This window comes from Microtus pennsylvanicus, chromosome 3 (assembly GCF_037038515.1).
Source record: "Microtus pennsylvanicus isolate mMicPen1 chromosome 3, mMicPen1.hap1, whole genome shotgun sequence".
Classification (NCBI taxonomy): Eukaryota; Metazoa; Chordata; class Mammalia; order Rodentia; family Cricetidae; genus Microtus; species Microtus pennsylvanicus.
The window spans coordinates 54,509,609-54,536,267 of record NC_134581.1 but is presented as its reverse complement, the minus strand read 5'-3'; the positions used below and the strand labels follow the sequence as shown (position 1 = coordinate 54,536,267).

The 26,659-nt window shown below is 44.1% G+C and overlaps 4 pseudogenes; all 4 read left to right on the top strand.

The window, feature by feature from the left end:
- The first annotated feature begins 4,755 nt into the window (after positions 1 to 4,755).
- LOC142847016 (E3 ubiquitin-protein ligase RING2 pseudogene) lies at positions 4,756 to 5,829 on the top strand (annotated as a pseudogene).
- A 3,701-nt stretch (positions 5,830 to 9,530) lies between these two features.
- On the top strand, positions 9,531 to 10,007 carry LOC142845901 (ubiquitin-ribosomal protein eL40 fusion protein pseudogene; annotated as a pseudogene).
- A 6,671-nt stretch (positions 10,008 to 16,678) lies between these two features.
- On the top strand, positions 16,679 to 17,151 carry LOC142845898 (ubiquitin-ribosomal protein eL40 fusion protein pseudogene; annotated as a pseudogene).
- A 6,682-nt stretch (positions 17,152 to 23,833) lies between these two features.
- Positions 23,834 to 24,308, top strand: LOC142845902 (ubiquitin-ribosomal protein eL40 fusion protein pseudogene; annotated as a pseudogene).
- Positions 24,309 to 26,659: the final 2,351 nt, after the last annotated feature.

The window sequence follows — 26,659 nt, the reverse complement described above, 5'->3', positions numbered from 1 at the left end:
GAGGGACGCTGGGAGAACCTGGAGGCCAGGTCTGCTTTAATATGTTAAATAGGAACCCCAGCCTTTATCTCAGTTTGAAACAGAACATGTACTTTGCTCCCTTTTTAGTGGGCCTGTGTTCCACTTCTTGTTTTGAGGATCTCGCTCTTAAACACAAGCAGTCAGACTCAGATGACTGGAAGGCAGCCAGTATAACTGTATGGCCAGGCTGCTTGCCTCTGCCTTTTAGTGTCTTGGTTACTGTAAACTCTTGGGCTACTTGGCTTGAGCTGGAATGTATTTATTCCTGTTAAGCCCTCTAGTGGAATTTTTTGCACATGTCTGGAGCTGATGAAGGGACAAAAGCCAGATTTAATGCCCCTTTGTTTTGTGAGCCAGTTGATTAAAAGGGGTACAAAATTTGAAAGCTTTGTTGTAATTACTCAAGAAATGCCCTGGATTTGAGCTCTGAAGAACCTCAGTAGTCTTCAACAAATTAGTGGGTTTTTGGAGCTGTACCCCAAATTTCATTCATAAGGTATCAGTGTTATGATTTTCGTCTCTTTAAGAGACAAGCCACGCCCACTCCCAGTGGCCCCTGCCCTCCTCTTGCCCTCTTGGCTTCTGTGTGTCTTTTTTGGCACGTGTGCTCCTCTTCTCCCGCTCCCTTCTCTCGCTATCTCTGTCCTCTTCTCTCTTCCCTTTCTCCCTCTCTCTCTCCTTTATCCCCCCCTCCTCTAAGTAATAAACATCCAATTCTATTCTATATGATATGTCTGTCCACGTGTCTCCCACCTGTTTACCTGCCCAGCCACTCACTGCTGGGAAACTGCACCTTCTGGGGGACTCACTGTCGCCTGCCCAGCTGCTTGCGGCATGGCTGGGCCCTGCCCAGGGCTAACAGCTCTCCCAGTCAGGGACCCGCTGCTCAGGACCAGGCACCGGACCCACCGCGAGCTGCTCGGTACCCACAGACAAAATCCTAACAATCAGTGAAGTGTCCAGGGCCTGGGAATCTGTGTGTGTACCAACCAGGGCATTGGGATAGACAAGCTGCCTCAAAAGACAGTAGATTTCAGCATCCATACTGGTAGCTGAGACCAAAAAGCCTTCCTTGCCTCTGTCCCAATATGTTCCCTTTCCTCTGAAGTAAATAGAGTCAGGTGTTGCTTGAAGTCATCTCAGGTAGGGTGACGTGTGAATGACAGATTCTTGGAGGTCAGTTAGGGTTTGGGGGTTCATCAGGAAAAAGGGGAAGGGGCCTGAGTCTTCCAGTTATACAGGGCTAGATTAAAGAAAGGAACATAGATCAGGAAAAGGGCAACACCCTTCCTCTAAGTCATTGCCCCCTGTCCCAGGAAGAAGTGGGAGTGGGCAGCAGGCACAAGACCATTGCAGGACACCAAGGCAGCTAGCCCCAGGCAGGGAGCTGCGTGGCAGGTGAGAGACTGAGTCAGATAGGCATGTCATGCCGAATGAGGTTGTATATTTATTTAGTGGGTTATAGAAGGAAAGGAGAAAGGGGAGCGGGAGGGAGAAGGGGGATGAGGAGAAAGAGGCAGAGGGGGGGAGAAAGGAGGGAGGGAGAGGAGCCAAGGCAGAAGCTACCTCTCTGGGAGAGAGATGGAAAGGAAAAGGGCTCAAGCCAGAAGCAGAAGGAAGATCTGCTTACCTCAGCAGATCAGGAGAGGGAGTGGGTAGGGCTTGTCTCGTAAAGGGACAGGACAGACCATTGCAAAGGTCACCCAATTAAGTTTTTGGTAGACAGTGGGGCAGATATTTCTGTTTTAAATAAACCATTGGGACAGAGGCTTTTCTTTTTAAAAAACCCAGTTACCAATAAAAAAAAGGTACAAGTACAAGGAGTAATGGAAACAATTAAGGACAATCTCTTTTTATTTTTAAAGATTTATTTATTATGTATACACACACCAGAAGATACCACCAGATCTCATTATAGATGGTTGTGAGCCACTATGGGGTTGCCGGAAATTGAATTTAGGACCTTTGGGAGAGCAGCCAGTGCTCTTAACCTCTGAGCCATCTCTCCAGCCCCAAGGACAATCTCTTTACACCTTAAAAGCAATATGGGTGTGAGGTACTCTAGAACTGGGGTAACAGACCGTTGGAAGCTGTAATATAGGTGCTGGGATTGAACCCAGGTCCTCAGGAGGAATAGCCAGTGTTCTTAACCTCTGAGCCATCTCTCTAGCCCCACAATCCTAAAGCTTAAGGTTTCTTTGTTCCCCTGACACCAGTTAGACAGTTCATATTTGCCTTTAAGTGGACTGATTCAATGTCCAAGGAGAAGAGACAGCTAACCTGAACTCCAAGAGTTCAAAAATTCCCCTGCACTCTTTGGAGAGACATTACAAAAAGACTTAATAGGATTCACGGTGTCACACCCTAATTCATCTCTGCTCCAGCATTCAGATGATCATCTTCTTTTTTTTGTTTGTTTCTTTTTTGAGACAGGGTTTCTCTGTGACTTTGGAGCCTGTCCTGGAAATAGCTCTTGTACACCAGGGTGGCCTTGAATTCACAGAGATCCGCCTGCCTCTGCCTACCAAGTGCTGAAATTAAGGCGTGCACCACCACTGCCCGCCTCAGATGATCTTCTTTTATTGTTTGTTTGTTTGTTTTCGAGACAGGGTTTCTCAGTGTTTTTGGAGCCTGTCCTGGAACTAGCTCTTGTAGACCAGGCTGGTCTCGAACTCACAGAGATCCGCCTGCCTCTGCCTCCCGAGTTCTGGGATTAAAAGCGTGCGCCACCACCGCCCGGCTCTCAGATGATCTTCTATTGGCAACAGTTGACATCTTTCTGTTTGAAAGATACCAAAGGTTTGAAAGATACCAAAGGTTTACTACAGCTGCCCTACAGCAAACAATCCCCTAATTATATTTGGGTTGTGGATCCACCTGGGAAACAAGATTATATTCAACTGGGCATGATTGGAGTACGCTGTTTATCATCCAGAGAAGATTGTATGACTCGTCCACCCTATTGGCCCCAGAATGCAGCTGTATAAGCCTCTGGTTGCCAACCCATTCATTCCCCTTTATCTCCAGGAAAGGGAGCCAAAATCTTCAGTGGCCAGTGCCCCTGTTAGATTTATAACTCCAGGGGTTGTGTTAATTGAGTCCATTCCTAAAGAGGTACTTCACTTGCCTGATCTTTACACCCACCCTGAGCTGACACAAGATTGCTGCATCTTCTTAAATGCCTCCCAACCTCTACCTCCACACCATCCCCGCTTCACCATGTCATCGCCCTATATCCCAGGCAGGTATATTACTCTGGTAGAGTCTGTGAGAAAGCACGAAGACAGAAGCAGTTTACAGAAGGAAGTTGATTTGGGCTGATGGGTGCAGAGGGCTGAGTTCATCATGGCAGGGAGCTGATACAGCATGGAGGAGGAAGAGCTGAGAGCTCACACCAGATCCTGGAGTAGTGGGCAGGGCTCTAATGGCCAACAGGGTAGGGCTTTGAAACCTCCAATCCCATCCAGTGATGTGCCTCTTCCCAGCAAGGTCACAGCTAAATCTGCCCAGGGCCACACAACTGGAGATCAAAGATTCAAATGCAGAAATCTATAGGGTATATCTCACTGAAATCAGCACAGTGTGTAAGGCTCTCAAAGACCAAAACACGTGTGTTGTAAAAAGCAGCAACACCAAGTGTGTGTCACAACCTGGAACAGCCCAAGGGAACATCTGAGGACTATGAAAAGAAAAACTAATGTTGCCCAGTGGTGGAGGCACACACTCTGGATCCCAGCACTGGAGAGGCAGAGACAGGTAGATCTCTGTGAGTTAAAGGACAACCTGGTCTACAGAGGTACTGCCAAAGCAGGCTTCATAGCTACACGGAGAAACACTGTCTCAAAAGAGAAAAACAAGCTGGGCGGTGGTGGCGCACGCCTTTAATCCCAGCACTCGGGAGGCAGAGGCAGGCGAATCTCTGTGAGTTCGAGGCCAGCCTGGTCTACAAGAGCTAGTTCCAGGACAGGCACCAAAAACTACAGAGAAACCCTGTCTCGAAAATCCAAAAAAAAAAAAAAAAGAGAGAAAAACAAAGCCGGGTGATGGTGGCCCACGCCTTTAATCCCAGAACTCGGGAGGCAGAGGCAGGCAGATCTCTGTGAGTTCGAGACCAGCCTGGTCTACAGAGCTAGTTCCAGGACAGGCTCCAAAGCCACAGGAAAACCCTGTCTCGAAAAACCAAAAAAAAAAAAAAATAATAATAAGAAACCAAAAAGTAACGTGAGCCTCAGGACTTTACTGTAGTGATAATTTATTTGTATTTTAATAAATAAAGCTTGCCTGATGACCAGAATGCAAAGCTAATCCATGAGAGGCCCGGGAGTGGTGGCAAACACCTTTAATCCTAGGACTTGGGAGACAGGGGAAGACAGAGCTCTGTGAGTTCAAGGCTACCCTGAGCGACACAATATTGATCCAGAAAGAGATCCAAGTGGTGGTGGCTCACACCTTTAATCCCAGTGTTTGGGATTCACACACCTTTAATCCCAGCACTAGGGAGGTGGAGCCAGGAGCCCTCAGGCTGGGTGGAGAGAGGATATAAAAAAGAACAGACAGGAGTTCACTGGTGTGTGGAGTCTGAACACTGGTAGAGGAAAGGTCTCTCCAGTGTCTTGCTGCTCTGCTCCTCTGATCTTTAGCTATAACCCCAATATCTATCCCAAAAGGATTTTGTTTTGTTCTTTAAAGACTTATTTATTGCTATATTGTGCAGGAATACCAGCGGTTGATCCTTGAGTCTCGCTCTCAGAGCTTCGGGCTGGACCACAAGCAGCAATGTCTCAGGCTCTGCAGACAAACGAAACTCAACCATTAAGCAAAACATGGGAACTCAGTTTATACGAATCACAACGAACACCCCAGGAGGCAATAACCGATGGCTTGGAAATTGTGGTCTCACCTAGAAGTCTACACAATGAATTAATGTGCCCTATTTGTTTGGATATTATGAAGAAGACCATGACTACAAAGGAGTGTTTGCATCGGTTCTGTGCAGATTGCATTATCACAGCCCTTAGACGTGGCAACAAAGAATGCCCTACCTGCCGGAAAAAATTAGTTTCTAAAAGATCACTAAGGCCAGACCCAAATTTTGATGCACTCATCAACATAATTTATCCAAGTCGTGAGGAGTATGAAGCTCAACAAGAGAGAGTGTTAGCCAGGATCAACAAGCACAAGAGCCAGCAGGCACTCAGCCTCAGCACGGAGGGCTGGCCGAAGACACAGGCCCCGAACAGATTACAGAGAGGCAAGAAGCCACGCATTGAAGACGCCAGTGGAGCAGAAGATATTGGTGACAGTTCACGCTGCAGTAATGCACCCACACATAGCGATCAGGATGCAGGACCTAGGAACAAACGGGCCAAAACATCTGAGGACTCTGGGCTCGAACTTGATAGGAACAACGCGACAGTGGTAACTGATCCAGGAACGGATGGTGCTAGTGATATTGAACTAGTATTCAGGCCCCACCCAACACTTGTGGGCAAGGATGTCCGTGCACGGACAAGGTACGTAAAGACTTCAGGGAATGCTACTGTTGCTCACTTATCCAAGTATCTGGCTGTGAGGTCAGCTTTGGAAGAACGTGGAAGCAAAGGAGAATCAAGCCAGATGAACCTGGATTCGGCCAGTGAGAAGCAGTACACCATTTACATAGCGACAGCCCGCCGCCGGTTCACTGCATTAAATGGCTCCTTTTCTTTGGAATTGGTCGGTGAGAAGTACTGGAAGGTGAACAAACCCATGGAACTTTACTATGCACCCACCAAGGAGCACAAAGAAGCTTTGAAAAATCGATTCTGAGACTGAACTCTTCATAGCCTATTTCTTTCATGCAAAAAAGTACGCCATCATTACTTCCTCGGACAGATCTGGGATATGTTCAGTTTTCATTCTGAGCCAGACTTGTTCACACTATGATCTTGGTTTTCCCTTATTTAAGACATTAGTAATTCAGTGCCCTGTTCCCTATAGAATAAATAAATTATATTCCACAGAAGGTTTGTTTTGAGTTTTTTGTGGGTCTGTATTCTTTTCCTTTGTTTCCCCTTCCAGGTTTTGATCTTTTGAGACAAGGTCTCATTATATAGCCTTGCCTGGCCTGGAACTGGCTGAGGAGTCCAGGGTGGCCTGAATTTGGAGCGATACTCCTGCCCAGTTACTGGGATTAAAGGTTCAGCTGGCATCACCCATCCAGCCCCTTTCAAAAGTTCTGTAGCCTGCTGAATGTTAGACAATATGTACTCTGACTTTTGCCCTTGGAGTCTTGTATATTTATACTTTTCTATATAAACTAGTATCTTCACGAAGACCGAGGCTCAAATGTACTGTGCTTAAACAATTCTCAAAGGATTACTATTTTCATGGTATTTTCTTACCTAGTATCTCATTTAAAAAGAAGTTCTTTATGAACTTGGTGTCCATTCTCATGCAATTTTCTTTTTGACTCCCGCCCGATGCTGTGTGTTTTGCTATAAGTTTAGAATTTCTGGTCATTAGAAGATCATCAAAAGAGTTCTTTGAGAACACGGTCCTTTTACAGATTTCCCCAAAGAAGGAAAATTTACATTGGTCATGAAAAGTATTCCTCAGTTGTACATTTAAGAGTTCTTTTCCTCTATATTAGTATTACTGTTCAGTTTCTATATTATAAATGTTTGATGCTTTTCCCTATTAAAATACCAGAGATATGGAGATATTTTGCATTTTTGCCTTGATGAAAAGTACAAGATATGTTCAAAGCGTCCTCTAATTCCTTTCTTATTACTTCCGGAATAGCATGACACATAGAAAGGTTGCTTCTGATGAAGAATTCTTCTTATTTCAAGCTGCGCTGTGTTTATAAACGTAGCGCTCTGCTCATTCTACTCTGAAGAAACAGGGTAACGGAGCGCGGTCATGGCTTCTATAGGAGAAAGTTCTGTGGAACGTCAGCCAACTATAGTCATCATATTCTTAATTTTCTATTGAGACGGTGTTGAGAGTTTGAAAGCCACAAGGCTTTACGCTGACCAGTCAGAAATCATATTGACTTCAATCTTAGTTTTCACTTCTGTCTTGAGTCTCTATATGTCTGCAAGTTTCTATTCTCACAGTATTCAGAGAAGTCATGTGTGCATTGAAAAATTAAACACTTACAAAAGGGTTTTGATAGAAGGTAGTTGACCTCCAAGTATCATTGTAACTAAGTCTGTCAAGGCATTATAAATATTTATCTGTCTGTTTTGACAGATTGGGGCCAGCTTGATGTTTTAACCTGAGTCAAGTATTTAAATTTGTAAAGATTATTGATGCATGTTTTCTTTGAATAATCCTTGTTTTTTGATGTAATTACTTTAATTTTGTTGTTAACATATTAGATTAGTGGTTGTATAAAATAAATTCTCAATGTGGATACTAATTGAAAAATAGATTTATTTATTTGTCTTGTATACAGTGTTCTGTCTGCATGTATGTCTGTATGACATTAGAGGACACCAGATCTTATTATATATTATTGTAAGCCTCCATGTGGTTGCTGGGAATTGAACTCAGGATCTCTGAAAGAGATGCCCGTGCTCCTATCCACGGAACCATCTCTCCAGCACCATAATTGTTAAACACGAAGGTTACAGATAGCAACAGAAAAGCCAGAACTGTTAAACAAACATAAGACTTTTTTTTCCAACTCATGAAATAACCTGGTGATCTTTTGGTACCCTATGAAGCCAGCTCTTACTCAGGATCTCTCAGATTACTGAGCATTGTTTTCATTCAGTAGAACCTATCCTTAAGCTTATCAAAAACGCTTCCTCCCTAGGCTCTTATTCTGAGCATTGATCCTCAGTCAACAGAACCCTCCTGTGGAAGAGGTCACAGGTGCTCAGCAAACGACACACACTACTTAAGGGAGTTCAATGTAGCCATGCCTTAAGCACTGTGCTAATAATTGTCATGAGCAACCTTTCCCCCCAAGAATTTACTATTTATATATGTAAAATAAGAAAAATCATGGATGGATGGATGGATGGATGGATGGATGGAGAGATAGATAGATTGATAGATGGATAAATAGACAGAAAAACAGAGATAGATAGATAGATAGATAGATAGATAGATAGATATAGATAGATAGAGAGATAGATAGATAGATAGAGACATAGAGAGATAGACTGACACACAGACTAATTGATGTCAGACTCTGCAAGTTTGACCCAGTCTGGTACGTCATGTTGAACCGAGGTTTATTTCTGCCCCTCTGCAGATCATTTCACTGCCACTGTGTCCCGTGCAGGGACGCCCACAGCAATGAAGCTGTGTGCACAATCTGCCTGGTAACAAACTGAAATTCCTACAGAGTTACTCTCTAATTAACAGGTCTTTTAGAACACATGTGCCCCTATTCCCCAGGCAGGTATGTTACTCCGATAGCGTCTGTGAGAAAGCACTAAGACAGAAGCAGTTTACAGAAGGAAGTTGATTTGGACTGACGGGTACAGAGGGCTGAGTTCATCATGGCAGGGAGCTGATACAGCATGGAGGAGGAAGAGCTGAGAGCTCACACCAGATCCTGGAGTAGTGGGCAGGGCTCTAATGGCCAACAGGGTAGGGCTTTGAAACCTCCAATCCTACCCAGTGATGTGCCTCCTCCCAGCAAGGTCACAGCTAAATCTGCCCAGGGCCACACAACTGGAGATCAAAGATTCAAACGCATAACTCTAAGGGGTTAATCTCACTAAACTCAGCACAGTGTGTAAGGCTCTCAAAGACCAAAACACGTGTGTTGTAAAAAGCAGCAACACCAAGTGTGTGTCACAACCTGAAACAGCCCATAGGAATAATCGAGGACTATGACAAGTAAAACTAATGTTGCCCGGTGGTGGAGACACTAGCTTAGAATCTCAGTACTGGAGGGCCAGAGATAGGTGGATCTTGTGAGTTCAGGGCCAACCTGGTCTACAGAGCTAGTACCAAGGCAGGCTTTAGAGCTACACAGAGAAACCCTGTCTCAAAAACTAAAAAACAAACACACAAACAAAAAAAACCATAAAGTAACATGAGCCTGAGGCCTTGGCTGTAGTGATACTTTATTTATAATTTAATAAATAAAGCTTGCCTGAAGACCAGTATGCGAAGCTAATTAATCCATGAGAGACCAGGCAGTGGTGGCAAACACCTTTAATCCTAGGACTCGGGAGACAGGGGAAGGCAGAGCTCTGTGAGTTCAAGGCTACTCTGACCTACACAATATTGATCCAGAAACAGATCCAGGTGGTGGTGGCTCACACCTTTAATCCCAGTGTTTGGGATTCACACACCTTTAATCCCAGCACTAGGGAGGTGGAGCCAGGAACAATCTGGCTGGGTGGAGAGAGGATATAAAGAAGAACAGACAGGAGTTCACTGGTGTGTGGAGTCTGAACACTGGTAGAGGAAAGGTCTCTCCAGTGTCTTGCTGCTCTGCTCCTCTGATCGTCAGCTTTAACGCCAATAACTATCCCAAAAGGGTTTTGTTTTGTTCTTTTTCAACCCGGCGACCGAGCGGGTTGACGCCAACATGCAGATCTTTGTGAAGACCCTGACGAACAAGACCATCACTCTTGAGGTCGAGCCCAGTGACACCATCGAGAATGTCAAGGCCAAGATCCAAGACAAGGAAGGTATCCCACCTGACCAGCAGAGGCTGCTATTTGCGGGCAAGCATCTGGAGAATGGCCGGACCCTGACCGACTACAACATCCAGGAACTGTCCACTTTGCACCAGGTGCTTCGTCTGCCTGGTGGCATCATCGAGCCGTCCCTTCGTCAGCTTGCCCAGAAGTACAACTGTGACAAGATGATCTGCCGCAAGTGCTATGCACGCCTGCACCCCCGTGCAGTCAACTGCCGCAAGAAGAAGTGCGGTCACAGCAACAACCTGCGCCCCAAGAAGAAGCTCCAATAAAGCTGCGGCCATGACTGGCCCATGACTCTGGGACCATATAAAGTCCCCTTCCATCGACTGGAAAAAAAAAAAGACTTCCTTATTGCTGTACTGTGCGGGGACACCGGAGGTTGATCCTCGAGTCTGGCTCTCAGAGCTTCGGGCTGGACCACAAGCAGCAATGTCTCAGGCTCTGCAGACAAACGAAACTCAACCTTAAGCAAAACATGGGAACTCAGTTTCTACGAATCACAATGAACACCCAGGAGGCAATAACCGATGGCTTGGAAATTGTGGTCTCACCTAGAAGTCTACACAGTGAATTAATGTGCCCTATTTGTTTGGATATTATGAAGAAGACCATGACTACAAAGGAGTGTTTGCATCGGTTCTGTGCAGATTGCATTATCACAGCCCTTAGACGCGGCAACAAAGAATGCCCTACTTGTCGGAAAAAAATTAGTTTCTAAAATATCACTAAGGCCAGACCCAAATTTTGACTTAAGTCTTAGTTTCCACCTCTGCTTGAGTCTCTCTATGTCTCCAAGTTTCATTCTCACAGTTTTTACAGAAGACACATTTGCATTGAAAAATTTAACCCTTAAGAAAGGGTTTTGAAAGAGGGAAGTAGACATTTAAGTACCTTTGTAACTAAGTCTGTCCATAATTATAAATATTTATCTGTCTGTTTTGATAGATTGGGGCCAGCTTGATGTTTTAACTTGAGTCAAGTATGAAAAGTAGTATAGATTATTAATGCATGTGTTCTGTGTATTTTCCTTGTTTTGTGATGTAATTGCTTGGATTTGGTTTTTAACCTATTAGATTAGTGATTGTGTTAAATAAATTCTCAATGTGGTTATTAATTGAAAAAAGATTTATTTATTTATCATGTATCCAGTGTTCTACCAGTGTGTATGCCTGCATGACATTAGAGGGCACCAGAACTCATTATATATGATTGTGAGCCACCATGTGGTTGCTGGGACTTGAACTCAGGACCTCTGAAAGAGCTGCCGGTGCTCCTATCCACAGAACCATCTCTCCAGCACCATAATTGTTAAACACGAAGGTTACAGAATCCCTGAGAAGCCGGAACTGTTAAACAAACATAAGACTTTTTTTCCAACTCATGAAATTACCTGATGATCTTATGGTACTCTAAGAAGCCAGCCCTTACCCAGGATCTCTCAGATTACTGAGCATTGTTTTCAGTCAGTAGAACCCATCCTTATGCTTATCAGAAACCTTTCCTCCCTAGGCTCTTATTCTGAGCATTGATCCTCAGTCAACAGAACCCTCCTGTGGAAGAGGTCACAGGTGCTCAGCAAAAGACACACACTAGTTAAGGGAGTTCAATGTAGCCATGCCTTAAGCTTATGTGATAATTGTCATGAGCAAACTTTCCTGATGGAGGAAGGTCATTGGTTAAATAAAAAGAAACTGCTTGGCTCTCATTGGTTAGGAGATAGGTGAGAGGAGTAAACAGAACAAAACGCTGGGAGGAAGAGGAAGTGAGGTCAGACTCGACAGCTCTCCTCTCGGGAGCAGACGCCTCAACAGAGACGCCATGCTCCCGGCTCCTGGGCAGACACATGCGATGAAGCTCTGTACTAGAATCTTCCCGGTAAGACTGGTGCTCACAGATTATTAGAGATGGGTTGATTGGGATATCAGAATTAGCCAGTAAGGGCTAGAGCTAAGGGCCAAGCAGTGATTAAAAGAATACAGTGTCCGTGTGATTATTTCGGGTAAAGCTAGCCGGGCAGGCGGCTGGGGTGTTGGGGACGCAGCCCCGCTGCCGCCCATATTACTACAAATGACGCCCAGACGTGTGGCTAACTGAGTCCACAGAAAGCCTGAGAAAGCTTGGAAAAGAATAGAGTAAAGCATGTTTCTTATGGCAATTTCTTGGGTCTGCTCTGCTTGCTAGAGGCAAGCAAGTGCCTCGTCTAAGAGAAGCTTCCTGACTCAGCTTTAGCTGCAAAGCCTGCAGCTCATTAAGAGGTCCTGTCACGAAACACTTAAACGGTGTTGACTAAAAGCTGAACGCATGCTTTTCGGTTTTCAGCCGTAGCAGGAAAAAAGCTCCGCGTTTAAAAATGCCGGCTTTCTGGGCCATCCTGCCAGGGCAAACTCTGATTGTTTGAGGCAGGAGGGCCGGCTAGCGAGAGAGGACTTGAGTGTTGTCTGTTGTAGCTCGCTGGCTGGCAGGGACCTTGAAACGCCATAGAGTCGTGCCCATAAACATGGCTACAGCCAGTACCTCAGCCATGAGGCTGGAAAGCTAAGGAATGGACTGGATCTAGCTGGCAAAGCCACGCCTTTAGTCCTACTGAGATTGCTTGGTAAATTAAAGACTCATGTGGTCGAAAAACAGAGATACAGTAAAGAGAACATCAAAGACAAAGAAAAATTTTAAATGATTTACAGTGTTAAAATATATGCAGACTGTCATGGCCCGTGAGGGTCCAACATAAATTCCCTAATTCCTCAAACCGGCTGGAACGGAGTCGCGAGGAAAAGAACTGACACAGCTTACACCGTCATCATGGAAAATGGCCAGATCGCCATTTATTCTCCAAACATTTTATATACCCACACCAAAATTGAGCGGGGAAGGGGGAAAACACATTACGCCATTCCTTAGGTAGCCAAGTGCCTGGACTCAAATCACATCTGCATCTAGCAGTCAGGTAGGCCCTGAATTAGCATCTCTATAAGACAGCCTTCCAAATTACAAAAGGAAAGAAGCACCAAATATCTGAACTCTTAAGTCATCAGCTTCAGTCAAACATCTCTTCTCAGGTAATCCACATCTTAACAAAAGAAGCTAGGAGCAGGCATCCTGGCCTTTGATAGGGGCAGAGACAGCTTGTCTGTAGAGCTACGGGGTCAGCTTGGACCGGGCTAATGGCTTTTGTGCCATATTGAAATATGGGCCCACAGCAGACTAAAAGTTAAAATTCTTAAAGTAAACCTCTGTGACTTCAAGGTGTGGTAGCACACGCCTTTAATCCAGTGCCTAAAAGGCAAAACAGATCTCTGTGAGTTCAAGGTGTAGTAGCAAACACCTTTAATCCCAATGCCTGGGAGGCAGAGACAGGCGGATCTCTGAGAGTTCAAAGACAGCCTGATCTACAGGGTTATTCCAGGTCAAAGATATGCGCTCAAAAAGCAAAAAGTTAACTTAGGAATGTCACAGCTTAGATTCTTAAGCGCCTAGTGATTTAAAGGTGCAAATCAAAAGTGCTCCTGGATAGTAAAAAATTGCAGATTCACAATAGGACAGATTCAGACCACTAAATGAGTCACACTGTTGGATGAATGTTCGTAGGCTTGGGAGAGAGAAGAAAAAGAATATAGAGAATAAAGTTAATGGTTTAAAAAAAAAGTAAAGTCTTTAAAGAGACAGAGTACAGATAGATAAGAGATTAAAAGAAATAAAGAAAAATAAGCCACTTAAAAATGGAAAATTCACAGAGAGTCTGGATTATGTACATTGTGTTTTCTTTAAAATTTTTGACTGTGAAGGAGCTAAGTACAGAGAGACATTTCATTATATGGGCTGCCAAGTGGAACCAGAACGGATATCATGAGGGTATGATTTCAGAATTTGGGTCTAAGGATATGATGCTTTGGAGAGAGTCTTCTTTTGTTTTCACAGAGGATGAGACTCCATGGATTTCTTCTATTCTGATTTGGTACGATGGACCACGTCCTCCTGAAGGGTTGCTGTGAACATCTTCAAAAAATTACTTCACTCAACTGCCAACTGAGATGACACTGGCACACAGGTTATACCATGAAAGACCTAATTAACGACACCCCCATTCAGCAGGAAGCAGTTTGGACAGAAAAAACTGCGCCCATGTTCCCAAAATATTGTTTATAAATATTCTTTTACATTTAAAGGGGGAAATGATATAGGTATGAATAATTTGCATTGGTATGGATTTTAAGGTCAATTTTGTTATATGTATATGTATTTCCGATATTGATTAAGGTATTGTGATTGTGTAGTTCATTATTAAAATGTAATGTATAATTAAGAAATATAGGTTGTTAATGGATAATCATCGATAATAGTAAAGCTTGTAGTCATGTTAGTTAGATTTTCTAGATATATAGATATATTTTAGATAGACATTCTTCATGTCTTTAAAAGATTACAGAATAGGACATTTAATGTTTTAATAACTAAGGACTTTTCATGACAATGAGACACTTTGCTCCTGGCAGCACCGATCTACTTCAAGAGGAAGATGGGCATCGAAGAGGCTCGTTATGGAGTTTGATAGCCATTTGGGCAAGAAACTGCTCTTGCCTGGACTATTGCATAAACTGGACACAGAAAACCCGCAGAGAGAGGACTACTGAACTTGCCTAAGGTGAGATGATCTTTCGAGGTTCCTGATTCATGAAAGAGTCTGCGAGACATTCTGCAGGACACAACAGATAGTGACTGAACTGACTTTGAATTTTCCTGCTTTATGGAAATGTCTGCTGGATACCATGGGCCTGAAGGCTGAAGATGGATGCCCCAACGGTACAGAAGAACTTTGGGTGACTGTCCAGGCAGCGAGATGTCTCTGTCATTTCTAGAGTTTTGAAAGTTGCTTTTTTCTTGTTTGCTTAGGTAGTATTGTATCTTTCTGGAGTCTTTGATGGAGTTAAGAATAGTTAGTTATAGTTATAGTTTTCCTTAGTTATGATAAAGATTATTGTAACTTTTACTTGATAACTGTTTTTTTATATGTAATTTTGCTATGTTAAAGTTAAAGCCCTTTTTTTTTGTTTAAACCGAAAAAGGGGAAATGATGGAGGAAGGTCATTGGTTAAATAAAAAGAAACTGCTTGGCTCTCATTGGTTAGGAGATAGGTGGGAGGAGTAAACAGAACAAAATGCTGGGAGGAAGAGGAAGTAAGGACAGACTCGACAGCTCTCCTCTCTGGAGCAGACGCCTCAGCAGAGACGCCATGCTCCCGGATACTGGGCAGACACATGCCATGAAGCTCTGAACTAGAATCTTCCCGGTAAGACCGGTGCTCACAGATTATTAGAGATGGGTTGATTGGGATATCAGAATTAGCCAGTAAGGGCTAGAGCTAAGGGCCAAGCAGTGATTAAAAGAATACAGTGTCCGTGTAATTATTTTGGGTAAAGCTAGCTGGGCAGGCGGCTGGGGTGTTGGGGACGCAGCACCGCCGCCGCCGTTATTACTACACTTCCCCCCCAAGAATTTACTGTTTATATATGTATAATATCAAGAATAATGGATGGATGGATGGAGAGATAGATGGATGGAGAGATAGATATATTGATAGATAGATAGATAGATAGATAGATAGATAGATAGATAGATAGATAGAGATAGATAGAGACATAGAGAGATAGACTGACACACAGACTAATTGATGTCAGACTCTGCAAGTTTGACCCAGTCTGGTACGTTATGTTGAACCGAGGTATTTCTGCCCCTCTGCAGATCATTTCAACGCCACTGTGTCCCGTGCAGGGACGCCCACAGCAATGAAGCTGTGTGCACAATCTGCCTGGTAACAAACTGAAATTCCTATAGAGTTACTCTCTAATCAACAGGTCTTTTAGAACACATGTGCCCCTATTCCCCAGGCAGGTATATTACTCTGGTAGCGTCTGTGAGAAAGCACTAAGACAGAAGCAGTTTACAGAAGGAAGTTGATTTGGACTGACGGGTACAGAGGGCTGAGTTCATCATGGCAGGGAGCTGATACAGCATGGAGGAGGAAGAGCTGAGAGCTCACACCAGATCCTGGAGTAGTGGGCAGGGCTCTAATGGCCAACAGGGTAGGGCTTTGAAACCTCCAATCCCATCCAGTGATGTACCTCTTCCCAGCAAGGTCACAGCTAAATCTGCCCAGGGCCACACAACTGGAGATCAAAGATTCAAACGCATAACTCTAAGGGGTTAATCTCACTAAACTCAGCACAGTGTGTAAGGCTCTCAAAGACCAAAACACGTGTGTTGTAAAAAGCAGCAACACCAAGTGTGTGTCACAACCTGAAACAGCCCATAGGAATAATCGAGGACTATGACAAGTAAAACTAATGTTGCCCGGTGGTGGAGACACTAGCTTAGAATCTCAGTACTGGAGGGCCAGAGATAGGTGGATCTTGTGAGTTCAGGGCCAACCTGGTCTACAGAGCTAGTACCAAGGCAGGCTTTAGAGCTACACAGAGAAACCCTGTCTCAAAAACTAAAAAACAAACACACAAACAAAGAAAACCATAAAGTAACATGAGCCTGAGGCCTTTACTGTAGTGATACTTTATTTATAATTTAATAAATAAAGCTTGCCTGAAGACAAGTATGCGAAGCTAATTAATCCATGAGAGACCAGGCAGTGGTGGCAAACACCTTTAATCCTAGGACTCAGGAGACAGGGGAAGGCAGAGCTCTGTGAGTTCAAGGCTACTCTGACCTACACAATATTGATCCAGAAACAGATCCAGGTGGTGGTGGCTCACACCTTTAATCCCAGTGTTTGGGATTCACACACCTTTAATCCCAGCACTAGGGAGGTGGAGCCAGGAACAATCTGGCTGGGTGGAGAGAGGATATAAAGAAGAACAGACAGGAGTTCACTGGTGTGTGGAGTCTGAACACTGGTAGAGGAAAGGTCTCTCCAGTGTCTTGCTGCTCTGCTCCTCTGATCGTCAGCTTTAACGCCAATAACTATCCCAAAAGGGTTTTGTTTTGTTCTTTTTCAACCCGGCGACCGAGCGGGTTGACGCCAACATGCAGATCTTTGTGAAGACCCTGACGAACAAGACCATCACTCTTGAGGTCGAGCCCAGTGACACCATCGAGAATGTCAAGGCCAAGATCCAAGACAAGGAAGGTATCCCACCTGACCAGCAGAGGCTGCTATTTGCGGGCAAGCATCTGGAGAATGGCCGGACCCTGACCGACTACAACATCCAGGAACTGTCCACTTTGCACCAGGTGCTTCGTCTGCCTGGTGGCATCATCGAGCCGTCCCTTCGTCAGCTTGCCCAGAAGTACAACTGTGACAAGATGATCTGCCGCAAGTGCTATGCACGCCTGCACCCCCGTGCAGTCAACTGCCGCAAGAAGAAGTGCGGTCACAGCAACAACCTGCGCCCCAAGAAGAAGCTCCAATAAAGCTGCGGCCATGACTGGCCCATGACTCTGGGACCATATAAAGTCCCCTTCCATCGACTGGAAAAAAAAAAAGACTTCCTTATTGCTGTACTGTGCGGGGGACACCGGAGGTTGATCCTCGAGTCTCGCTCTCAGAGCTTCGGGCTGGACCACAAGCAGCAATGTCTCAGGCTCTGCAGACAAACGAAACTCAACCTTAAGCAAAACATGGGAACTCAGTTTCTACGAATCACAACGAACACCCAGGAGGCAATAACCGATGGCTTGGAAATTGTGGTCTCACCTAGAAGTCTACACAGTGAATTAATGTGCCCTATTTGTTTGGATATTATGAAGAAGACCATGACTACAAAGGAGTGTTTGCATCGGTTCTGTGCAGATTGCATTATCACAGCCCTTAGACGCGGCAACAAAGAATGCCCTACTTGTCGGAAAAAAATTAGTTTCTAAAATATCACTAAGGCCAGACCCAAATTTTGACTTAAGTCTTAGTTTCCACCTCTGCTTGAGTCTCTCTATGTCTCCAAGTTTCATTCTCACAGTTTTTACAGAAGACACATTTGCATTGAAAAATTTAACCCTTAAGAAAGGGTTTTGAAAGAGGGAAGTAGACATTTAAGTACCTTTGTAACTAAGTCTGTCCATAATTATAAATATTTATCTGTCTGTTTTGATAGATTGGGGCCAGCTTGATGTTTTAACTTGAGTCAAGTATGAAAAGTAGTATAGATTATTAATGCATGTGTTCTGTGTATTTTCCTTGTTTTGTGATGTAATTGCTTGGATTTGGTTTTTAACCTATTAGATTAGTGATTGTGTTAAATAAATTCTCAATGTGGTTATTAATTGAAAAAAGATTTATTTATTTATCATGTATCCAGTGTTCTACCAGTGTGTATGCCTGCATGACATTAGAGGGCACCAGAACTCATTATATATGATTGTGAGCCACCATGTGGTTGCTGGGAGTTGAACTCAGGACCTCTGAAAGAGCTGCCGGTGCTCCTATCCACAGAACCATCTCTCCAGCACCATAATTGTTAAACACGAAGGTTACAGAATCCCTGAGAAGCCGGAACTGTTAAACAAACATAAGACTTTTTTTCCAACTCATGAAATTACCTGATGATCTTATGGTACTCTAAGAAGCCAGCCCTTACCCAGGATCTCTCAGATTACTGAGCATTGTTTTCAGTCAGTAGAACCCATCCTTATGCTTATCAGAAACCTTTCCTCCCTAGGCTCTTATTCTGAGCATTGATCCTCAGTCAACACAACCCTCCTGTGGAAGAGGTCACAGGTGCTCAGCAAAAGACACACACTAGTTAAGGGAGTTCAATGTAGCCATGCCTTAAGCTTATGTGATAATTGTCATGAGCAAACTTTCCTGATGGAGGAAGGTCATTGGTTAAATAAAAAGAAACTGCTTGGCTCTCATTGGTTAGGAGATAGGTGAGAGGAGTAAACAGAACAAAACGCTGGGAGGAAGAGGAAGTGAGGTCAGACTCGACAGCTCTCCTCTCGGGAGCAGACGCCTCAACAGAGACGCCATGCTCCCGGCTCCTGGGCAGACACATGCGATGAAGCTCTGTACTAGAATCTTCCCGGTAAGACCGGTGCTCACAGATTATTAGAGATGGGTTGATTGGGATATCAGAATTAGCCAGTAAGGGCTAGAGCTAAGGGCCAAGCAGTGATTAAAAGAATACAGTGTCCGTGTGATTATTTCGGGTAAAGCTAGCCGGGCAGGCGGCTGGGGTGTTGGGGACGCAGCCCCGCTGCCGCCCATATTACTACAAATGACGCCCAGACGTGTGGCTAACTGAGTCCACAGAAAGCCTGAGAAAGCTTGGAAAAGAATAGAGTAAAGCATGTTTCTTATGGCAATTTCTTGGGTCTGCTCTGCTTGCTAGAGGCAAGCAAGTGCCTCGTCTAAGAGAAGCTTCCTGACTCAGCTTTAGCTGCAAAGCCTGCAGCTCATTAAGAGGTCCTGTCACGAAACACTTAAACGGTGTTGACTAAAAGCTGAACGCATGCTTTTCGGTTTTCAGCCGTAGCAGGAAAAAAGCTCCGCGTTTAAAAATGCCGGCTTTCTGGGCCATCCTGCCAGGGCAAACTCTGATTGTTTGAGGCAGGAGGGCCGGCTAGCGAGAGAGGACTTGAGTGTTGTCTGTTGTAGCTCGCTGGCTGGCAGGGACCTTGAAACGCCATAGAGTCGTGCCCATAAACATGGCTACAGCCAGTACCTCAGCCATGAGGCTGGAAAGCTAAGGAATGGACTGGATCTAGCTGGCAAAGCCACGCCTTTAGTCCTACTGAGATTGCTTGGTAAATTAAAGACTCATGTGGTCGAAAAACAGAGATACAGTAAAGAGAACATCAAAGACAAAGAAAAATTTTAAATGATTTACAGTGTTAAAATATATGCAGACTGTCATGGCCCGTGAGGGTCCAACATAAATTCCCTAATTCCTCAAACCGGCTGGAACGGAGTCGCGAGGAAAAGAACTGACACAGCTTACACCGTCATCATGGAAAATGGCCAGATCGCCATTTATTCTCCAAACATTTTATATACCCACACCAAAATTGAGCGGGGAAGGGGGAAAACACATTACGCCATTCCTTAGGTAGCCAAGTGCCTGGACTCAAATCACATCTGCATCTAGCAGTCAGGTAGGCCCTGAATTAGCATCTCTATAAGACAGCCTTCCAAATTACAAAAGGAAAGAAGCACCAAATATCTGAACTCTTAAGTCATCAGCTTCAGTCAAACATCTCTTCTCAGGTAATCCACATCTTAACAAAAGAAGCTAGGAGCAGGCATCCTGGCCTTTGATAGGGGCAGAGACAGCTTGTCTGTAGAGCTACGGGGTCAGCTTGGACCGGGCTAATGGCTTTTGTGCCATATTGAAATATGGGCCCACAGCAGACTAAAAGTTAAAATTCTTAAAGTAAACCTCTGTGACTTCAAGGTGTGGTAGCACACGCCTTTAATCCAGTGCCTAAAAGGCAAAACAGATCTCTGTGAGTTCAAGGTGTAGTAGCAAACACCTTTAATCCCAATGCCTGGGAGGCAGAGACAGGCGGATCTCTGAGAGTTCAAAGACAGCCTGATCTACAGGGTTATTCCAGGTCAAAGATATGCGCTCAAAAAGCAAAAAGTTAACCTAGGAATGTCACAGCTTAGATTCTTAAGCGCCTAGTGATTTAAAGGTGCAAATCAAAAGTGCTCCTGGATAGTAAAAAATTGCAGATTCACAATAGGACAGATTCAGACCACTAAATGAGTCACACTGTTGGATGAATGTTCGTAGGCTTGGGAGAGAGAAGAAAAAGAATATAGAGAATAAAGTTAATGGTTTAAAAAAAAAAGTAAAGTCTTTAAAGAGACAGAGTACAGATAGATAAGAGATTAAAAGAAATAAAGAAAAATAAGCCACTTAAAAATGGAAAATTCACAGAGAGTCTGGATTATGTACATTGTGTTTTCTTTAAAATTTTTGACTGTGAAGGAGCTAAGTACAGAGAGACATTTCATTATATGGGCTGCCAAGTGGAACCAGAACGGATATCATGAGGGTATGATTTCAGAATTTGGGTCTAAGGATATGATGCTTTGGAGAGAGTCTTCTTTTGTTTTCACAAAGGATGAGACTCCATGGATTTCTTCTATTCTGATTTGGTACGATGGACCACGTCCTCCTGAAGGGTTGCTGTGAACATCTTCAAAAAATTACTTCACTCAACTGCCAACTGAGATGACACTGGCACACAGGTTATACCATGAAAGACCTAATTAACGACACCCCCATTCAGCAGGAAGCAGTTTGGACAGAAAAAACTGCGCCCATGTTCCCAAAATATTGTTTATAAATATTCTTTTACATTTAAAGGGGGAAATGATATAGGTATGAATAATTTGCATTGGTATGGATTTTAAGGTCAATTTTGTTATATGTATATGTATTTCCGATATTGATTAAGGTATTGTGATTGTGTAGTTCATTATTAAAATGTAATGTATAATTAAGAAATATAGGTTGTTAATGGATAATCATCGATAATAGTAAAGCTTGTAGTCATGTTAGTTAGATTTTCTAGATATATAGATATATTTTAGATAGACATTCTTCATGTCTTTAAAAGATTACAGAATAGGACATTTAATGTTTTAATAACTAAGGACTTTTCATGACAATGAGACACTTTGCTCCTGGCAGCACCGATCTACTTCAAGAGGAAGATGGGCATCGAAGAGGCTCGTTATGGAGTTTGATAGCCATTTGGGCAAGAAACTGCTCTTGCCTGGACTATTGCATAAACTGGACACAGAAAACCCGCAGAGAGAGGACTACTGAACTTGCCTAAGGTGAGATGATCTTTCGAGGTTCCTGATTCATGAAAGAGTCTGCGAGACATTCTGCAGGACACAACAGATAGTGACTGAACTGACTTTGAATTTTCCTGCTTTATGGAAATGTCTGCTGGATACCATGGGCCTGAAGGCTGAAGATGGATGCCCCAATGGTACAGAAGAACTTTGGGTGACTGTCCAGGCAGCGAGATGTCTCTGTCATTTCTAGAGTTTTGAAAGTTGCTTTTTTCTTGTTTGCTTAGGTAGTATTGTATCTTTCTGGAGTCTTTGATGGAGTTAAGAATAGTTAGTTATAGTTATAGTTTTCCTTAGTTATGATAAAGATTATTGTAACTTTTACTTGATAACTGTTTTTTTATATGTAATTTTGCTATGTTAAAGTTAAAGCCCTTTTTTTTTTGTTTAAACCGAAAAAGGGGAAATGATGGAGGAAGGTCATTGGTTAAATAAAAAGAAACTGCTTGGCTCTCATTGGTTAGGAGATAGGTGGGAGGAGTAAACAGAATAAAATGCTGGGAGGAAGAGGAAGTAAGGACAGACTCGACAGCTCTCCTCTCTGGAGCAGACGCCTCAGCAGAGACGCCATGCTCCCGGATACTGGGCAGACACATGCCATGAAGCTCTGAACTAGAATCTTCCCGGTAAGACCGGTGCTCACAGATTATTAGAGATGGGTTGATTGGGATATCAGAATTAGCCAGTAAGGGCTAGAGCTAAGGGCCAAGAAGTGATTAAAAGAATACAGTGTCCGTGTAATTATTTTGGGTAAAGCTAGCTGGGCAGGCGGCTGGGGTGTTGGGGACGCAGCACCGCCGCCGCCGTTATTACTACACTTCCCCCCCAAGAATTTACTGTTTATATATGTATAATATCAAGAATAATGGATGGATGGATGGAGAGATAGATGGATGGAGAGATAGATATATTGATAGATAGATAGATAGATAGATAGATAGATAGATAGATAGATAGATAGAGATAGATAGATAGAGACATAGAGAGATAGACTGACACACAGACTAATTGATGTCAGACTCTGCAAGTTTGACCCAGTCTGGTACGTTATGTTGAACCGAGGTATTTCTGCCCCTCTGCAGATCATTTCAACGCCACTGTGTCCCATGCAGGGACGCCCACAGCAATGAAGCTGTGTGCACAATCTGCCTGGTAACAAACTGAAATTCCTATAGAGTTACTCTCTAATCAACAGGTCTTTTAGAACACATGTGCCCCTATTCCCCAGGCAGGTATATTACTCTGGTAGCGTCTGTGAGAAAGCACTAAGACAGAAGCAGTTTACAGAAGGAAGTTGATTTGGACTGACGGGTACAGAGGGCTGAGTTCATCATGGCAGGGAGCTGATACAGCATGGAGGAGGAAGAGCTGAGAGCTCACACCAGATCCTGGAGAAGTGGGCAGGGCTCTAATGGCCAACAGGGTAGGGCTTTGAAACCTCCAATCCCATCCAGTGATGTACCTCTTCCCAGCAAGGTCACAGCTAAATCTGCCCAGGGCCACACAACTGGAGATCAAAGATTCAAACGCATAACTCTAAGGGGTTAATCTCACTAAACTCAGCACAGTGTGTAAGGCTCTCAAAGACCAAAACACGTGTGTTGTAAAAAGCAGCAACACCAAGTGTGTGTCACAACCTGAAACAGCCCATAGGAATAATCGAGGACTATGACAAGTAAAACTAATGTTGCCCGGTGGTGGAGACACTAGCTTAGAATCTCAGTACTGGAGGGCCAGAGATAGGTGGATCTTGTGAGTTCAGGGCCAACCTGGTCTACAGAGCTAGTACCAAGGCAGGCTTCAGAGCTACACAGAGAAACCCTGTCTCAAAAACTAAAAAACAAACACACAAACAAAGAAAACCATAAAGTAACATGAGCCTGAGGCCTTTACTGTAGTGATACTTTATTTATAATTTAATAAATAAAGCTTGCCTGAAGACAAGTATGCGAAGCTAATTAATCCATGAGAGACCAGGCAGTGGTGGCAAACACCTTTAATCCTAGGACTCAGGAGACAGGGGAAGGCAGAGCTCTGTGAGTTCAAGGCTACTCTGACCTACACAATATTGATCCAGAAACAGATCCAGGTGGTGGTGGCTCACACCTTTAATCCCAGTGTTTGGGATTCACACACCTTTAATCCCAGCACTAGGGAGGTGGAGCCAGGAACAATCTGGCTGGGTGGAGAGAGGATATAAAGAAGAACAGACAGGAGTTCACTGGTGTGTGGAGTCTGAACACTGGTAGAGGAAAGGTCTCTCCAGTGTCTTGCTGCTCTGCTCCTCTGATCGTCAGCTTTAACGCCAATAACTATCCCAAAAGGGTTTTGTTTTGTTCTTTTTCAACGCGGCGACCGAGCGGGTTGACGCCAACATGCAGATCTTTGTGAAGACCCTGACGAACAAGACCATCACTCTTGAGGTCGAGCCCAGTGACACCATCGAGAATGTCAAGGCCAAGATCCAAGACAAGGAAGGTATCCCACCTGACCAGCAGAGGCTGCTATTTGCGGGCAAGCATCTGGAGAATGGCCGGACCCTGACCGACTACAACATCCAGGAACTGTCCAGTTTGCACCAGGTGCTTCGTCTGCCTGGTGGCATCATCGAGCCGTCCCTTCGTCAGCTTGCCCAGAAGTACAACTGTGACAAGATGATCTGCCGCAAGTGCTATGCACGCCTGCACCCCCGTGCAGTCAACTGCCGCAAGAAGAAGTGCGGTCACAGCAACAACCTGCGCCCCAAGAAGAAGCTCCAATAAAGCTGCGGCCATGACTGGCCCATGACTCTGGGACCATATAAAGTCCCCTTCCATCGACTGGAAAAAAAAAGACTTCCTTATTGCTGTACTGTGCGGGGGACACCGGAGGTTGATCCTCGAGTCTCGCTCTCAGAGCTTCGGGCTGGACCACAAGCAGCAATGTCTCAGGCTCTGCAGACAAACGAAACTCAACCTTAAGCAAAACATGGGAACTCAGTTTCTACGAATCACAACGAACACCCAGGAGGCAATAACCGATGGCTTGGAAATTGTGGTCTCACCTAGAAGTCTACACAGTGAATTAATGTGCCCTATTTGTTTGGATATTATGAAGAAGACCATGACTACAAAGGAGTGTTTGCATCGGTTCTGTGCAGATTGCATTATCACAGCCCTTAGACGCGGCAACAAAGAATGCCCTACTTGTCGGAAAAAAATTAGTTTCTAAAATATCACTAAGGCCAGACCCAAATTTTGACTTAAGTCTTAGTTTCCACCTCTGCTTGAGTCTCTCTATGTCTCCAAGTTTCATTCTCACAGTTTTTACAGAAGACACATTTGCATTGAAAAATTTAACCCTTAAGAAAGGGTTTTGAAAGAGGGATGTAGACATTGAAGTACCTTTGTAACTAAGTCTGTCCATAATTATAAATATTTATCTGTCTGTTTTGATAGATTGGGGCCAGCTTGATGTTTTAACTTGAGTCAAGTATGAAAAGTAGTATAGATTATTAATGCATGTGTTCTGTGTATTTTCCTTGTTTTGTGATGTAATTGCTTGGATTTGGTTTTTAACATATTAGATTAGTGATTGTGTTAAATAAATTCTCAATGTGGTTATTAATTGAAAAAAGATTTGTTTATTTATCATGTATCCAGTGTTCTACCAGTGTGTATGCCTGCATGACATTAGAGGGCACCAGAACTCATTATATATGATTGTGAGCCACCATGTGGTTGCTGGGAGTTGAACTCAGGACCTCTGAAAGAGCTGCCAGTGCTCCTATCCACAGAACCATCTCTCCAGCACCATAATTGTTAAACACGAAGGTTACAGAATCCCTGAGAAGCCGGAACTGTTAAACAAACATAAGACTTCTTTTTCTTTTTTTTTTTTTTAAATATTTCTTTATTTATTATGTATACAATATTCTGTCTGTGTGTATGTCTGCAGGCCAGAAGAGGGCACCAGACCTCATTCCAGATGGTTGTGAGCCACCATGTGGTTGCTGGGAATTGAACTCAGGACCTTTGGAAGAGCAGGCAATGCTCTTAACCACTGAGCCATCTCTCCAGCCCAAGACTTCTTTTTCAACTCATGATATTACCTGATGATCTTATGGTACTCTAGGAAGCCAGCCCTTACCCAGGATCTCTCAGATTACTGAGCATTGTTTTCAGTCAGTAGAACCCATCCTTATGCTTATCAGAAACCCTTCCTCCGTAGGCTCTTATTCTGAGCATTGATCCTCAGTCAACACAACCCTCCTGTGGAAGAGGTCACAGGTGCTCAGCAAAAGACACACACTAGTTAAGGGAGTTCAATGTAGCCATGCCTTAAGCTTATGTGATAATTGTCATGAGCAAACTTTCCTGATGGAGGAAGGTCATTGGTTAAATAAAAAGAAACTGCTTGGCTCTCATTGGTTAGGAGATAGGTGAGAGGAGTAAACAGAACAAAACGCTGGGAGGAAGAGGAAGTGAGGTCAGACTCGACAGCTCTCCTCTCGGGAGCAGACACCTCAACAGAGACGCCATGCTCCCGGCTCCTGGGCAGACACATGCGATGAAGCTCTGTACTAGAATCTTCCCGGTAAGACCGGTGCTCACAGATTATTAGAGATGGGTTGATTGGGATATCAGAATTAGCCAGTAAGGGCTAGAGCTAAGGGCCAAGCAGTGATTAAAAGAATACAGTGTCCGTGTGATTATTTCGGGTAAAGCTAGCCGGGCAGGCGGCTGGGGTGTTGGGGACGCAGCCCCGCTGCCGCCCATATTACTACAAATGACGCCCAGACGTGTGGCTAACTGAGTCCACAGAAAGCCTGAGAAAGCTTGGAAAAGAATAGAGTAAAGCATGTTTCTTATGGCAATTTCTTGGGTCTGCTCTGCTTGCTAGAGGCAAGCAAGTGCCTCGTCTAAGAGAAGCTTCCTGACTCAGCTTTAGCTGCAAAGCCTGCAGCTCATTAAGAGGTCCTGTCACGAAACACTTAAACGGTGTTGACTAAAAGCTGAACGCATGCTTTTCGGTTTTCAGCCGTAGCAGGAAAAAAGCTCCGCGTTTAAAAATGCCGGCTTTCTGGGCCATCCTGCCAGGGCAAACTCTGATTGTTTGAGGCAGGAGGGCCGGCTAGCGAGAGAGGACTTGAGTGTTGTCTGTTGTAGCTCGCTGGCTGGCAGGGACCTT